The sequence below is a fragment of the Convolutriloba macropyga genome, unplaced genomic scaffold (genome assembly GCF_964194025.1).
Source record: "Convolutriloba macropyga unplaced genomic scaffold, txConMacr16.3 SCAFFOLD_1892, whole genome shotgun sequence".
Lineage (NCBI taxonomy): Eukaryota > Metazoa > Xenacoelomorpha > Acoela > Convolutidae > Convolutriloba > Convolutriloba macropyga.
In genome coordinates, this window is record NW_027450714.1 from 6,885 (window position 1) to 22,904 (window position 16,020).

At 36.1% G+C, this 16,020-nt stretch overlaps 1 protein-coding gene across 2 annotated transcripts in view; it reads left to right on the top strand.

Moving 5' to 3' along the window:
* The first annotated feature begins 2,799 nt into the window (after positions 1 to 2,799).
* Positions 2,800 to 16,020, top strand: part of LOC142356096 (uncharacterized) — a 28,425-nt gene continuing 15,204 nt past the window's right edge. For both annotated transcript variants that reach the window (XM_075408065.1, XM_075408064.1), the window contains exon 1: positions 2,800 to 2,950. The gene's annotated coding sequence lies outside the window, so the exon portion shown is untranslated. The remainder of the gene's footprint in view (positions 2,951 to 16,020) is intronic.

Consider the following 16,020-nt stretch of genomic DNA (forward strand, 5'->3'; position numbering starts at 1 on the left):
GTTGTGATTGAATTTCCTCAACGGAAAAATTGACTTCAGGTAGGCAAACTACGTCCCGGAAAACAAATGAGTTCAAACCCATTTCAAAACCCGGTTGATAAACTGAACTAAAAAAGGTATTAAACAGTTTTGCTTTTTCCAGGTTATCTGAAGCTGCCTCGTTTCTGAGAAAAATTTTAGTTGGTACGCAATTTCGGTCATTGAGTTTCCTCAGGAGTGCAAAAACCTCATTTGTTGAAAAGTTGCATGTTTTTGCCAGTAAAAATTGCTTGTCTATTTCGGTCCAATTTGCTGACTCCTTTTCGAGATCATGCATTTTGGGAAAATTATGCTGCTATCGTGCTGTTGATAGTTTTTTCAAACAACGCATTGTGGTTGATGAATAATAAAAAGGAACTTCTCTTTGTTTTCTACGTTTCTTTGAAACACACTTCTCTATTGCGAAATCTAGCAAACGGTATCGTTCAGGAATAAAGTCGGCCAATATTTTGTAACTTTTTGCAAGCAAAATTGCGTGTCAGTGGTAAAAATTTCCTCAATAATTCTGGGTCGAACGAGCTCGAAGAAAAAACAACAGCCACTGTTCTTAGAAACATACTCAATTTCTGATTTGAGAATAATGGCGTAATGGTCAGATATTACTGGAGATTTTATCTCTAAGTCCCACAAGTCTGGTAGAACAGAAAATCAGATAAAAAATATTGCCATTTTTTTGCGTGGGTGAGTCAATAATTTGAGTAAACAAAAGTTCGTCAGAAGTAAAATCAAGTAATAATTGTTAATCTGAGTGACGAGACAAAACAGTATCCCAACATACATCAGTGAAATTAAAGTCACGCAAGAGAACCCACTGCAGATCTATCCAAGTGGAAAAATCAAATCTATCCAAAAACGTTTTCAATTTACTTGATTAAGCTCTGAGCATTGCTTCAACTTCGTATAGGCTAACAAAATAAACTGAATTCCGAGGTGGCAAATAAACTAGCACAATGCATAGGATAAAAGTTGGCAGTCTTAGAAGAACGCAGCTGTAAAAAGAAGAGTTTGAATGAAATAAAACATTTTCAGGAGCCAAAAAATCGTTTTCTAATGCAATTAGAAGTCCACCATGCTGCCCAGCAGCTCGGTTTGACCGAGCAATTACAGAGTATAACGCTCCAAAAAAAAACTGTGTTTTCAGGAAATGATTCATTAAGCCATGTTTCAGTGAGACAAACAATAGGCCCTTTGTTGAGCAGAAGATAGTTAGTAACCGATAAACGCTTTTCAAAGGACAGCATACTCTGAATATTAAGTAGTAAGATAAAAAAAACGATTAAGGGCATCAATTATCAGCTAGTTAATTTTCTTCATAAACTCGGCCATGTTTAATCCTGAAAACAGCCCCAGATTTGCAACTCTCTTTTTAAACACGAAGGTCATATTGCTGCGTTCTTTCAGAGGAAGTCAAATCGGGGGAGATATAAACGTTTTCAAACTTTTGATCATTAAGCAATTTTTCAGGGTTTTGAAGGAATTCTTTTTTCTTAATGACGTCTTTGAATTTAACCAGAAGAAACTGATGTCCTGTATGCTCTTGAGTCCTTCCAATTCCTTTGGTTGAAACCTTAATAGAACTTACAGGAACACTTAAAGTTTTAGCCAAGTCTTGCACAATTGCCTGATCAGTGCTTAAATCAGAAGGCTTCGTTCCTTTGATAAAAAGATTAAACTTTTTCGATTCTTTCCGAGTTTGTTCTTCGGCAATTTCTGAGAACAGCGCAGCTCGGGTTGACTGCTCATTTTTAATGTATGCTCAACTGCAGATGCGTAGGTTTTCGGCTGCTGCTTCTGAAAATTTGCCGCAGAGACCCAGGTGAAACTTTGAGTTACATCGAAACCAGCTGGTACTAATACTTTTGTCTGCACTGGACATTTCTCAGATGAAATTGATACACAAACGTCAATAACTTCACTGCTGGTAGATTTTGTGGTAGAGAAGTTTCGAAGTGTCCGTAGTACAAAAAATATTAGTCTCTATGGAAACCAATTCTGGCACCGACGACAATGAAAAGAGGAAGTGTGATGAAGAATGAAAAACAAAAGTTTAGGAGCCTATCGAAACAATGCTGGCACCGACGGCTTAAGTAGATGGAAAAGTGTCTATGGAACCAATACTGGCGCCGAAGGCAAGCTTAACAAATGATTTTATTTACAGCAACGAAAAGTGCCCGTCAATCTAGGAACGAAGGGTCTTTGAAATATAATCCTGTGGAACCAATGCTTGCACCGGCGGATATATTTTGTTCAAGTCCCTAGCTCAATTTGATCTGAAAACACCCAGTGTGTAAATTTGATCCAGACCTATTTAATAAGTTTATCACAACAATTAGGCAGAACAATTAGTTTATCACAACAATTAGTTTTATCACAAAATATATATATATATATATATATATATATATATATATATATATATATATATATCTATACATATACTTAAATATATACATATATATATAAATATATATATATATATATATATATAACCATATATATATATATATATATATATATATATATATATATATATATATATATATCTTTATATAGAGCTATGATAAATTTAAGTTTTTGTCTGTAACTTACTATTTTATGGTAAACGAGTTCCACTTTTTTGAATATTTGCAGATAATTTAAACGAATGTAACAGAGAAAGCAATATTTAAGCTTTACTTGATGGTATTTGCTGTTGCAGTACGTAATTTAAATAAAAAGAACTGCATGGTTTGTTAGTTTCAGTATTCGGTATGTTATATTTACTCTGTCGCCATATCTAATGAAGTTCTCCATTTCTCAGATTTATTGGTAAAATTGAACAACGAATATACTAGACAACCAACAACACATTTAAATTTGTAAAATTGTTTGTTGTGCACTTTTGTAGTTTGATCGTTCATCTGCTTAAAAGGTAAATTATACTTTTGTTTAAATTTAGCTGCGGTTGTAATAACAAAATTGAGAAAATCGAGCGTTTTTGAGTTCCCCAATCGCCGGACTGCAAATTTACTGAAAACAAAACTTAGACTGTATTGGCATTCTCTCCTTTTAATGTCTTTTTGTTTAATAGCTGGTTTGAGATGTGTAAGGTCGATATTGAAATAGTAACGCGAGAATTTATAAATTTCATTAGCGTGCAAAATGATGATCTGACTTATAAATATGTCCTTCAATGACTTCCATGCCCATCTGTAGTTCTATAGCTTATTTTGATATTTTTAAATATTTTTTTTGAAAGTTGCGTACGCTTTTTAAAGTGTTCTGTTTTTATAGTTTAGTTTTGGGCTTTCAATTTTTCTCTCACTGCATAGAAATCAGATGCACAGCTAACCAGCAGCTAATTTATAGTTGCTTCGACCCCACTTGTGGGGGGGGGGGGGGGGGGAGGAACTATATACTCAAATGAGTTTTTATTTTGTTCAGTCCAGTTTGGCCGAACGATATTTTCATCGCAGAGAAAAGTGAGTGGTATTATTTAAAAGCTGGTCCAGCGTAGAATTCAAAATTAAAAAGATTTTTTTGATTTTCGTTTTTTTCGAGGAGTTATCGAGGATTGAAGTTTTGTGTGAACACGGAATATTTCTTCACATTTATTGTGATTTTTCTTCAAATTAAGATATTTTCTGTAAAAAAAGTATTTCAAACTTAAATTTCTTGCCAAAAAATGAACCAATTTCTTGTTACTAATAGACTAAAGGCGATAAAAAAGACTGGTTCTGGTCTCATAGGGAGCTTCGATATCAAAAACAGATCGAAATCTATTTGAGAGCTCTTTTTTATAAAATTTTTTACTTTTTTTGCTTTTTTAAGTCACCTACAGTCAACTGAAGCCCAATGAACAAAAAAATTGTTTTCAAGGAATTGCTCATGTTTTTTTTTAAATTCGAATCTGAGTTTTCTTATTTTTAAATGAAATTTTGAGTTTCTTTTTGAGGTTTTACTAATTTTTTGGAGTCTAATGGCATGGACTCATTACTAACTAACAGTGAAATTTGTTCCGTGATGAGATTTAAGTGAATATATCTTGTGCTTTGAGTGGACACCTAATGGCTGTTAAGACTTTCGACGGCTGTTAAAAAATTTTTCGAGAAGTTTTTCGAACGTTAACCAATTAAAAACTTATTATCGGGAACTGTAATTCAGTTTCTGAGATGACAGCACACTCTTCTGTACTACTGTAACCAAATTTTGTCTAACTGGTGGTTTTATCTTCTAACTTTCAGTAATATGACTTTAATGACACAAGATTTCAAAGAGTTTTAAATTATTTTTGAATATTTCCGTACTATTGGTTACTTTTGAAATCTTAGCACTTTATCCTATTGGCAGCTTCTATTGGCTTCAAGAAGACGTTCATTGAATCACAGATACATTTTTCAATGAAAAGCTTGCTTTCAAAAGGCTTCGACCTTTTCTTCTCGCACTTCTCTACTGAATTTTTGGTTTTTGCCTGATTTTGTTGTTGTTTTCATAGTCAAAGGCTTGTTGTGACGTCTGATTGATCCCCAATGGATGACAAACATCCCCATAAATTTATTGAAGCATATTTGGGCGTATTTATTGACTTTCGTTTATTGAATTTAGTGGCTGTTAAGTATTTAAAAAAAATTCTCGAATTTTTTTTTGATTATTGACCAATCTTAAAATTTTCGTGAAGTGTTAGTCCCTCTCAGTGTTGACAGAACGCGTTGGCTTTCTACTGAATACTGAATCTAAAATAAATTTCGATTGGGCGGTTTTATCTTCTAATTTTTGATTAAATGAATTCAATAACACAAGACTTCAAAATTAAAAATAATTTTTTGTATATTTTTGTATTATTAGTTACTTTTGAACTCTTATCACCTTATCCAAATATTATACATAATATTCAAATGTTTTTTTAATTGCATTGGCTAGGAAAAGACATTCAGTGGATCACAGATAAAATCTTCAGAGAAAAGCTAATGGTTTGAATGGCTTCGAAATTTTCTTCTCGCACTTTTCTACTGAACTTTGGTTTTCGCATGTTTTCATGTTGTTGTTGTTTACACAGTTTCATGGTCAATTGTGATCTCCTAATAATCAATCGAGGAAGACGAACATCTCTTCCTGCCATTCTGTCACTTCAGAGCGTAGTTATTGGCCTGAGTTGAAAGCTTTTGATTTTAATGGCTGTTAAGGCTTTAAAAAAAGTTTTTCGAAAATTTGTTCAACATTAACCGATCCTAAACTTTTTTTCGTGGACTGTTAGTCAATCTAGGTACTTACAGGATCTTTTTTTAATTTCTAATGCATTTAAAAATAATCTGATCAGCGGTTTTATCCTCTACCTATTAGTTTTAAAACTTCAATGCCACTAGTTTCCAACTTTTTTAAAAAAAATTTCGGGTATTTTTTTATTTTTCGATCCTATTGAAATCTTATCAGACTATCCTAATACTGATACTTCCCATCAATATAGTGAAGGCGTTCAACGGATCATATATAAAGTTTTCAAAGAAGAACTTATGATGTAAACTCCTTCGACACCTTCTTTTGGCACTTTTCTGCTCAATTTTTGGTTGATGCTTGTCTTTGTTGTTCTTTTCATCTTCAATAGCTTGTTGTGAAGCGTTTTCGATCAAATATGAATAGCCAATAAACGTTTTGTCCCATGGAGGCATAATTTAGCGTACATAGTAGATTCCGTTGAAAGTCAATAGAATTAATTGCGTTGATACTACGAGCTTTCTCAAAAGTTTCGTGGTTCTAACGTATTCGTTCATATTTGATTTTTCGAAACTATATTGATAAAAAACACAATTTCCATCGCTGTTAAAAAATTAATTGAACATAGAAAAGTTTTGGTGAAAAAATCAATTTTTAATGCCTTTGACACTTTTCTCGCTCAATTTTTTTTCTTGAAATTGATGTTTTTGCCAGTTTTTGTTCTTTAGGTAGCCGTAAATTGCCAACAAGTCTCTTAGGCTTGTGATTGAGGATTGAACTAACGATTTTAACCGAATCAGTTGGTCACTTTATAGCCTTTGGTCTTAAAATTTATGATATACCTTTTCAAACATTTTTCAATTTTTTCAGTTTTTGCTGTTCTTTTCGTCAAATTGTAACTTATTCTCTTCAATGAGAGGTCACATCCAATTTCTTGTATTCCAAGAAATAACATATCTACTGATATTTTTTTCACCGATGCTTTGTTGGACAATGTACGTTTTTATAAAAGTTTTTTGTGTGGTCATTTTTTGCGCTTCTTTTTTCCATTCTTTCAGAACAATTGCGTAGTAACAGATCCTAATGGTTTACAAATATGGTTCAAAAAACTTGTCTAATATCTGAGTATAAATCCTGCAGCTGAATTAGTAGAAATAAGAATTGAAATAAAAATACATAATATTCAGATTATAGCTAATGATTTTAATGGTAGCAATAATTTGTGTTTTCGCAAATCGTTTCTAATAGTTTAAGTTTTTCTTTAGTTCGTTTCTAAGGCTTAAACTGCCCAAAGACAAGGTCTTTTGGTTTTGTATTAATTTTTTAGTAATTTATCATGAATTATTTATTTAAAAGCTAATGATTTTTAAGACTTTTGAAAATTCTGGGTTTTGAAAAATATTGATTAGTTCTTGAATTTCGCCTCATTGGTCGTAACATAGTCTCATTAAGAAAACTTTCCGTCCACTGTATATTTAGGACAAAATAATTTTGAGTTGTTAAGGTTTTGTCTGACTGCAATTTGACGTTGTTACTCGGTGCTTTTTGACGGTGCTTTTAAATTTGGATATTAAGTTTTTGCCTTGAAGTTTTTGTTTTCGCTTTTTTTTGTCTCGTAGTCTCTGTATGGTCAGATCTCACTGGCGCTGTAATAAGACTCAGCATTATGTTTTTCAATTAGTAGATAGCTTGTGTAACGATTGTTCCAAATGCAAACATCTGTTTTTGTTATTTCAACATTCGGTGGACAATTAAGTCAAAAATGTGGATGAACGCGGGTCGGCACATCATGTGCGAACATACATTTACGAGCCGCCTTGTTAGTTTGTCTTGTTAGTAGCTTCCGCCGATGCAAACAATTGTTCAAAGACTGGCAAAAATATTTCTCTTTTGAGCTTTAATACGTGCACTAATTTGCATTGTCAATTGAGTGCTAAAATTTGGCGCATTGTTATTAAAAGCAATTTTTATCTAATTTTTTTTCAATTTTTGGGAAATTTGCTGTCCAATTAGCTCCTGCATGTGTTTAAAAATGTGTCTTGTGGACATTTTCATAATTTTGAAGCTTACTTTAAGCGCTTTTCATGCTGATATACACATTAGAATGAACTATTTTTTTATCTTTTCCTGAAAAGGATATCAACAGATGCTCGCAACTTTTACCTGTTTTTTTGATATTGCAGATGTATTTGTTAATACATTCCATATGATGACGTCCGCGATCCTATTCAAGTCGCGGACACACTTCGGCCGGAGGTCCGGTGAGACCTGCGCGGTGTTCGGCTTTCAATTAATATTGAATGTGTGTTGTTGGTAGCGCTGTGGCCAGACGTCAGAGAACCAAGCTAACCGATGGACTTGACTGACGGCATTGTTGGTGGTGTTTCAAAAAAGATCTTTGAGTTATTTTTGCCTTGGCGCGAGATGTTTGGGCTACCCTATGCGCACTGTTGTTTGTTAGCAACAGTTAAATCTTTCGTTCGATTTGCTTCACAAATCATTTTTGCAATCTTTTTAGCGCTTGCCTCCTGCCTCACTCCGTCCCCTTTTTGGTATATAAAAATTAGAACGGATGAAGTCAAGCTCTCTGTGGTCTGTAAGCATTGGTCACCTTCGTATGGTTGTCGTGTAATCTGTTGTTGCTTTTCCGGATTTATTCTGTTTTGGCCCCCACCTCAGTGAGCTAATATTTTTTTCGCCCCCCAGGCACACGTGCTATTTTTTTAAATACAAAGACGCTATATAGTAACATATAATTTATAACTGAGGCGCATAAAAGACACTGGGGCAAAACAGAAAAGATATGCATTCCTGCAGTAGAAACGGCAAATTCTGTTTCAGCTGCTGTTGATTCCTTTAAACATGTTTTAATGAATTAAGTCTTAAATGGAAACCGATATTTAAAACTGGAGATTCGTCCATTTTTTCAATTATATTTGACTTTGTTGACATCTTCTGTTGAAAAATCTGTTGACTGTGTTGAAATAAGCTCTTGTTTCTGCTGAGGAAAGGTGTTACCTCTAATGAAGTGTATTCAAATGTCATAAAAATTTCCCATTTTGTGTTTTTTGTGTTGTCAGTAGATTCTTTCTGTATGCTGGCTATCAACGTTTATTGTTTTTTTTACAATTGTATGCTTCAAAGTTGTCATGGTTTTGTGCCATTGTGTTTGACTGTGTACTGCTGTATTTTTCTGAATTGCCCCCTGTGTAGGCGGATTAGCACATGCAAATACTGAAGGATTTTTAAAGATTGTTGCCGCTAGTTCCCTGCTCTTTGTAAGCTGCTAGTTGACAAACTGATTTTTCAAAGTTGCCCTTACTTTACCTAAATTGAAAAATGACTTGTAATTGCTAAGTACATTTGTCCCTGGAACAGAGTTTATTGAAATACAACATATATTTTAGGACATCCGTACCCCTAGAGTTTGGTTTTCCTAGGAGTTCAAGTTTATCCACCAATTAAATTTAGCTGATCCTGTGGTTTCTACTATTTTCTGTGTTTCAGAAAAGTGTGATTATGCATTTGACTTTCAACACTTACCTATTCTCTATCCACAAATTGTTTTAAAGTGAATTTATTACCTAATCTTTGATTACACTTGTTATTTTGCATATGATTGTGGTTTATTTATTGAAATCTCTGCATGTACTTTAACGATACTAGGTATATTCAATTGACAGTTTGCTAAAAAAGACAATGAAAAAATAAGTTTCTTACTTAAGTATCTTACTACTTAAGTATCTTACTCTTACGTAAAGAATCTTATTCCTGGTCATTAACCTGATATTAAGTAATTGTTCTAAATTTTCTCTATTTTAAAGTTCCGCACTTAATTATGATAGCTCCATGGTAGTTTGTCGTTGATCAAACTAAATTTCAATGCTGAATTGACAAACTCCCACTTGATGTTTTACCAGTCAAGACTTTACCAAAACATCTTTATTTACTTTCTGTACACTGCCTACTAACCGAAAACCTATTGTTGTGTTATTTTCCAGTACCTATACTCTATCACCTGCTTCAATCCCGTATACAGTTGAATGCCATTTTTGTCGTTGTTTTGGTGGTTGTAGATGTTCTTTTGAAAGACATGTATAAATTTGGTTCATGATGCTGTTGACGTTGCTCCAGAGATTTGTTTGTCTTCTTTGGTTGCTGGCAATTGTAGTATCTGATGGCAGAGCGATTGTCATTCCAGTCAAAAAATGTACTGGTTTTAGGCTTTCAAAATCGTGTATGTCAGTTTTGATTGATTTTGTTTGTCTGCAGTTGAGATAATTGGAGCGAGGCGTTGTTATGTTGACCCACTAGACAAAATGTGGTGCTCCTGGTTCATTGAATTTCCACGCAATCTTCTTCAAATCTCTGTACTTTTCTTTCTTTGTTGTTTTCAAGCTGCTTTCGGCTAAAGTGTTTGCTGTACTGCCGAAGTATAAGGCATTGTCGCTGTGGATTTTTCTCGCATGTGTTTGCATTTTTCTTTGTTACTGTCCTGCAATGACCTTACCAATATTTGGACTGATTGATTTATAATTGGAGTTCACTTCTAACATTCCAATTAGTTTGTGCTCCAATTCCAGAAATAATTGGACAATCCTGTTCCTGTCGCCTAAATTTATGGGCCTCTTCGTTGCTGCCGAAACTGGTGCGCTGGTTTTTCTGCTGTTTGAGCAATTATTTACTTTGCATCCATTAAAAGTGTCAACTAAATCAATAATTTTCTTCATTGATTTAGTTGGGTGTTGGTTCTTTGAGTCATTTCGTCAACAACTGATTTGCGGTTTCAATAAACGAAACGGTTTTTTGCTGCTGTTCGTTTGTTGTCCAGTTGTTGCTAAAAGAAAACAGAAACTGTGGTTCTTGTAGCCAAAGGATTCATATATCATCTGTGATTATGTAAAAGCACTGGTTCCCTGATCTTCCCTTTTATGTCAGCCCTTCAGCATTTTGTACGTCTGAGGACGTCGTGCAGTTGCTCCAATGAAATATGTTGTTAAATTGCAAGTCCATTTAATGTTCCGTTGTTTCTTCAATCTTGCCGCATGAAATGTCGCTAGCGAATCTTTTCAGTGAATTGTTGTTTGACGTAGAGGCGCTACCCATAGTTTTCCCATCAGAAAACGATTTGTTGTTTCTTCAATCCTGGTTGCTCTGATGTATGCTACTGCCGCTAATGCTCCCTATTGTTCGTCGCACAAAACATGAAGATCTATTGTAGCCCAATTGCTGTACCATCTACCAACGTTTTTACCTCTACCTTATCTAATAGTTCCGTTTCTTGTAAATAACTTTTGATTGCCTGTCCTTTGTCTCCATTGATGGCTTCGTCCCACTTGCGTCCATGTTTCCACAATTCTTGTAATAGAATCTTGTTTCGGTTGTGAGAAAGGAGATGTAATTTCTAATGGCTTGTAAAAATTTGATATACAAGACAATAATTTGCGTTTTTTCCATGTCTTCCTGTCCGAGTTCATTCCGTTATCCGCTTTGAACATCATTTCATCCACAAACAAGAACTCCAGGAACTCCTCAATGAAAACCTTTCGAAGAAAGCCACTAAAGAAGAGCTCTTCGATTGGTTTGTACAGGTAGTCTTGCATCTGTTGACAAATTTACCACTACTGCTGCACAATTTTTTGGTTTCATTTTATCTATTTGATGACATACTTTCTATGACGTCCTTTGCTTTTTTAAAAACTGTTGAAGCGTCGCTGATAGACGCAACCATGTCATCCGTTTGAAATATCCACCCATTGGTCTCCAATGCATTTGGTTGATGAGTGGTGTCGTCTTTGACTGCCAGTTGAGAAATGAAATTCGCACAAACTGTCGAATCTCTTGCTCCGTAGATTTGTCTCTTGTCTTAGTACATATCAGATGCTGGGTTATTCGGTTGTTTGCGGATAAATTGGTAAAAACATCAGTCCTGTTGTCTTAATCCAATTTTCAGAAACGTTGCCTCGATATTTTTCTGGTTGACAACTGCTCCCTGTCGAAATATTAGCAAATATCTAAAAGATTTGTCCTTGAGTCTTGTTTTGCCTTCGGGCTGCTGCTTGGGCATGTTTGGGCTTGTTTGGGCTGTCAAGGCTTTTGTGTGGTTTGTACTTACCTGTATCTTTTTTTAATAGAAATGTACACTCGATATATAACATTTTTACAGATCTGCTTGGATTTTTGTTTCCCCACGTTGATTTTTGCCTCAAATGTTTTGTTCTCAAATCTGTTGACAACTTGATTGAGATTTGCCAAGTTTTGTGACTGGTTGTCTGATGAACTGTTGTCGTCATTAGATAAAAGCCTTGTTTCTTATCTATCGTCTGTTTGTCTCAAGCATGTTGTATTGCGTATCCCGTTGGCTACTAAAGGTTTTGGATCAGTCGATGCTTTTTTAATTAAATTTTTTGTATCTGTTTTCCTTCAAAGAATAATTTCTTCGTTGAGATATATATCTTGTTCGAAGAAGTTACTGCAAAAAAGCAGTATGATGCATCAAATGGTGCGTTTAGCTGTCATCAGACACTAAATGACATCCAGAAAAAGTCCATCCAAGTTTGAAAAGACTTGCGCTTGGTGCTGTAGATGGCATTTTGATCCGTTTTGATGGGTGAGATGACCTGAATGTTGCGCTGTTCAATCAATACTCTTACTTGACGAATATTCAGAATTGGCATAAGGCATGTTTGAGCTGGTCACTTTTCATGACATTGTTTTCCGATAGCTTCTGCAACTTCGGCAAAGTGATGTTCTCCACTATATAAATCTGTTCCGGGTTGAAACGTTTGTGTCTGTTCCGTTGGCTCTATCCAAGTGATAATTTTGATCTTTCTTCTTAGGAGTTTGTAGTTCATCAGTGGTTTCTCTGATTACTATTGTCAAGCTGAGTTGATGAAGGCGTATGTCGGAACTTCGTTATCACTATTAAGCAAAACAACCGGCACGTTTTAGGGCAAATTTGTTGCTTTCTTTGCCAGAGTCGTTTCTTTTGTCGCTTCTGTATCTTCGTTGTTGCCGACTGCAAACGGGTTTCCGTTGATTCCAAGTTGCTTCCCGGAGTTTGAGCTTGAAGAAAAGTTGTTTGCTGGATGGTTATTTCCCAAACAGTTTCTGCCAAGATTCAATTGATAAATTTTTAGCAGTTTTTCATCTCTTAACTTTGCCTTACAAGTTGGGCAATGAAATATCTGTTGATTGCCGTCATAGAAGACACATGACAAAAATTGGTTGTTGCTGTTGCTTCCTCTGGTTTTTTGAAGCTATCCTATGCTGCTTCGCTGATTGTGTTGGCAGTTGTTGCAATAGAGTTTTTTCGCTTGTTGTCTATGGTCAGCTGTGTTAAGGTTAATGCCGCACTGTCTTTGATGTGAGCGTTTATGCGCGTCGGCTATTTCTTAAAGTCATTGAATGAAGTCTCCGAATGTTGGCTGCTGAATTTGTCTTCGCGATGCACACTGGCTCCATTTAAACTCTCTGTTGTAAGATAGTTTGTCGGTTGCATGCTTCAAGATTGTCCAGCTGTTCAGATCGGCTGCGAATTTAAAATTTTGCATGGCAACTGTTATGATGATAAGAAATGTAGAGAAAATAAAATTTTCCGAGAAAGTGATTATGTTGGTGGATTGTAGCTAATGAATTCCTCAAGAAAGTTGCTGCTGATGACGTCTGGGTTCCCAAACAGCTCTTTCAACTAATTCAATTCGTCTCTGCAAAATTGTGGAGAGCAGGTAAATTGCTCATAAGCTGTTTTGGCTTTTCCAGTCATAAATCCCTGCAGATAGGCGATCTTCTGTATATCACTGAGATGGGTGTCTTCAATCATGAAACTGAAACAGCTGTATCAATCTGCCCATTTGCTCGAGTCACCGTTGAATTTCTGAAGCTCCATCTTTGGATGAGTTTCAACATGTGGTGCGTAGAATGGAGCTAACTGTGGAAACGTTCTTGACAATTGCTGTTTTCGTACTGATGATTGACAGAATAATCTTGTGTCTCCCATCCCATTAGAGTTACTTCGTTCATCTCTGAGCTCAGATTTTTTTTATTAAGCGAGTGTATCATAACAAAATCTGTTGAATTTGTGACGTTAAACAAAATTGATGGCATCCGGTTGTTCGTTTGAAAGGTATCCGTTGTTTCTTGTTTGCTGTTGTCCAGTTGCTCTGAGGTTGATGATGTTGTTGTTGGTTGCTGATTTCTCCCCCACCGAATTGGTTGCCGCCCTAGGCTCATTGTTGACTTTTGTGTTGCAGCTTGATGTCATGTTTTCATGCTGAATGTTGTTTTGATGTGGTTTTAAGTGTCAGTAATTTTTCTGATGTACTCTTCATGTTTGTTTTCTTCAAGCTGGGAAAGCAACGTGTAACACGTTTGCTCAAACTGAGAAAAATGTTTAAGCTGCTTTTTCATGAACAATTTTTTCCAGCGTTCAGTTTTCCATTGTCAAACAGATCGCTCAGGGTTCGCAGGTTCCGGTTCTCCGAAAAATTTTTCTCCATCACCCTGATGTTTGCCTTCAAAACAGGTGTTTACATTGTTCGGATAGGCTTTGTTGTCGGTTGTGTTTTGTTACTTTGTTATCTCTGTTGCATGTGTTTGTGGTCTTTGTTGTCCGGTGGGTGGCTTCGGTCTGTACCATCAATTAGTGGCCTTTGCATCTGCACTTGCCTTTTCCCTAAAGTCAAACAATCGAGCTTTGTTTTAGGGGGAGTTCACAAAAAAAACTCTGCGGAGTTCCAACTTCAGTTCAATTTGAATGTGTTATGTTGGTAGTGCTTTGGCCAGGCGCAAGAGAACCAAGCTAATCAGCTGTTTTCACTGACGCTAGTGTTGATGGTGTTTCAAAAATGATTCTTGAATTATACTTCCGTTGGCACGATGTAACTTCCGAAGCAAGGGCTACCCTATGCTCAATGTTGTTCGCTGTAACAGTTAAAATTTTCTTGAGTTTTGCTTCATAAGTACTTTGGCTACTGTGAAAAAGTAATCCATTACCTCATCATTGCATTACTTCTAGCAAATCAAAATTATGACCTGATGTTGCATTGTTGTAATCTTTTAGCGCTGCCTCCTGGCATACAACCCAACTCAATGATCTCGAAAAACTTCGAAGTTTCTTGTTGAGAAAACTAAGAAGCGACAGAAAAGAGGTGCTTCATTTGGTCTATATTTTTTCCCGTATAAGTGGGTCTGGCCAATGGTCTGACCTAGGATATGTTTGTTCTGGCCAATGGTTTTATCATCCATTTAGAATATCCATTGGTTGGACTCAAGTGCATTTGGTTGATCAGCTGTGCCGTCTTTGATTGCCTGTTGCAAAGCGAAATTCGCACAAGCAGTCGAATGCTTGGCTCCAAAAATCTGTCTCTTGTAAAAGCACACCTCAGATGCAGGATTATTCGGCTGTTTGAGGATGAATTGGAGAAAGCAAGTTGTTGATGACTGCAAATGGGTTTCTGTTGATTGCCTGTTGCGCTCCCGCAGTTTGATCTTGAAGAAAAGTTGTTTGCTCGATTGTTATTTCCGAAACAGTTTCTGCAAAGATTCAAATGATAAACTGTCAGCAGTTTTTCATCTCTTGACTTTGCCTTACAAGTTGGGCAATGAAATATCTGTGGGTTGCAGTCATTGAAGACACAAGATAAAAACTGGTTGTTGCTGTTGCTTCCGCTTGTTTTTCGAAGCTTTCATATACTGCTTCGCTGATTGTGTTGGCAGTTGTTGTTGTTGCTGCTGATATTGCTGCTGTTATTCCTTGTTCGTATAGTTTTGTTGTTTATGAACTGGTGAGTTTGTATTGGAGTTTTTTCGCTGTTGCCTATCGTCGGCTGTGTTAGGGTAAATGCGCACCGTCTTTGATGCGGTGAGAGTTTTTGTGCGTCGGCTTTCTTTTAAGTCATCGATTGAAGTCTCCCATTGTTGGCTGCTGAATTTGTCTTCGCGATTCAAACGGGCTCCATTTAAACTCTTTGTTGTAAAGCAGTTTGTCATATGCGTGCTTCAAGATTGTCCAGCCGTTCAGATTGGCTGCGGATTTAAGTTTTTGCATCGCTCGTATTAAGATGTATATAAATGTAGAGAAAATTAAAATTGTCCAAGAAAGTGATGTTGTTGGTGGATTGCAGATGATGAGTTTCTCCAACAAGTTGCTGATGATGACATTTGAGTTCCCAAATCGCTGTTTCAACTAACTTTCTACGTTTCTGCAAAAGTGTTGATTGCAGGTAAATTCCTCATATGCTGTTTTGACTTCCAGTCACAAGTCCCTGCAGATAGGCGATCTTCTGTCAATCACTGAGATGAGTGTCTTCAGTCATGAAGCTGAAACAGCTCTACCGATCTGCCCATTTACTCGAGTCATCGTTGAATTTCTGAAGCTCTATCTTTGAATGAGTTTCAACATGTGATGCGTAGAAGGGAGCTGACTGTGGAAACGTTGTTGACAATTTTTGTTTTTGTACTGATGATTGAAGGAATATTTGTGTGTCCCCATCCCATTGAAGTTACTTCATTCCGCTCGTTGCTCAGGCTTTATGACTCAGCTAGTATATCAAAACAAAAGCTGTTGAATTTGTCACGTTGACTGGAATTGCTGGCATCCGGTTGTTTGTTTGAAAGGTATCCGATATTTCATGTTTGCTGTTGTTCAGTTGCTCTGAGGTTGATGATATTGTTGTTGGTTGCTGAGTATGGCCAATGGTCTGGCCTAGGATATGTTCGTTCTGGCCAATGTTCTGGACAAATTCTGTACAGTGTGATCAATGGTCTGGCTGGACAGCGGTCTGGCCTAGG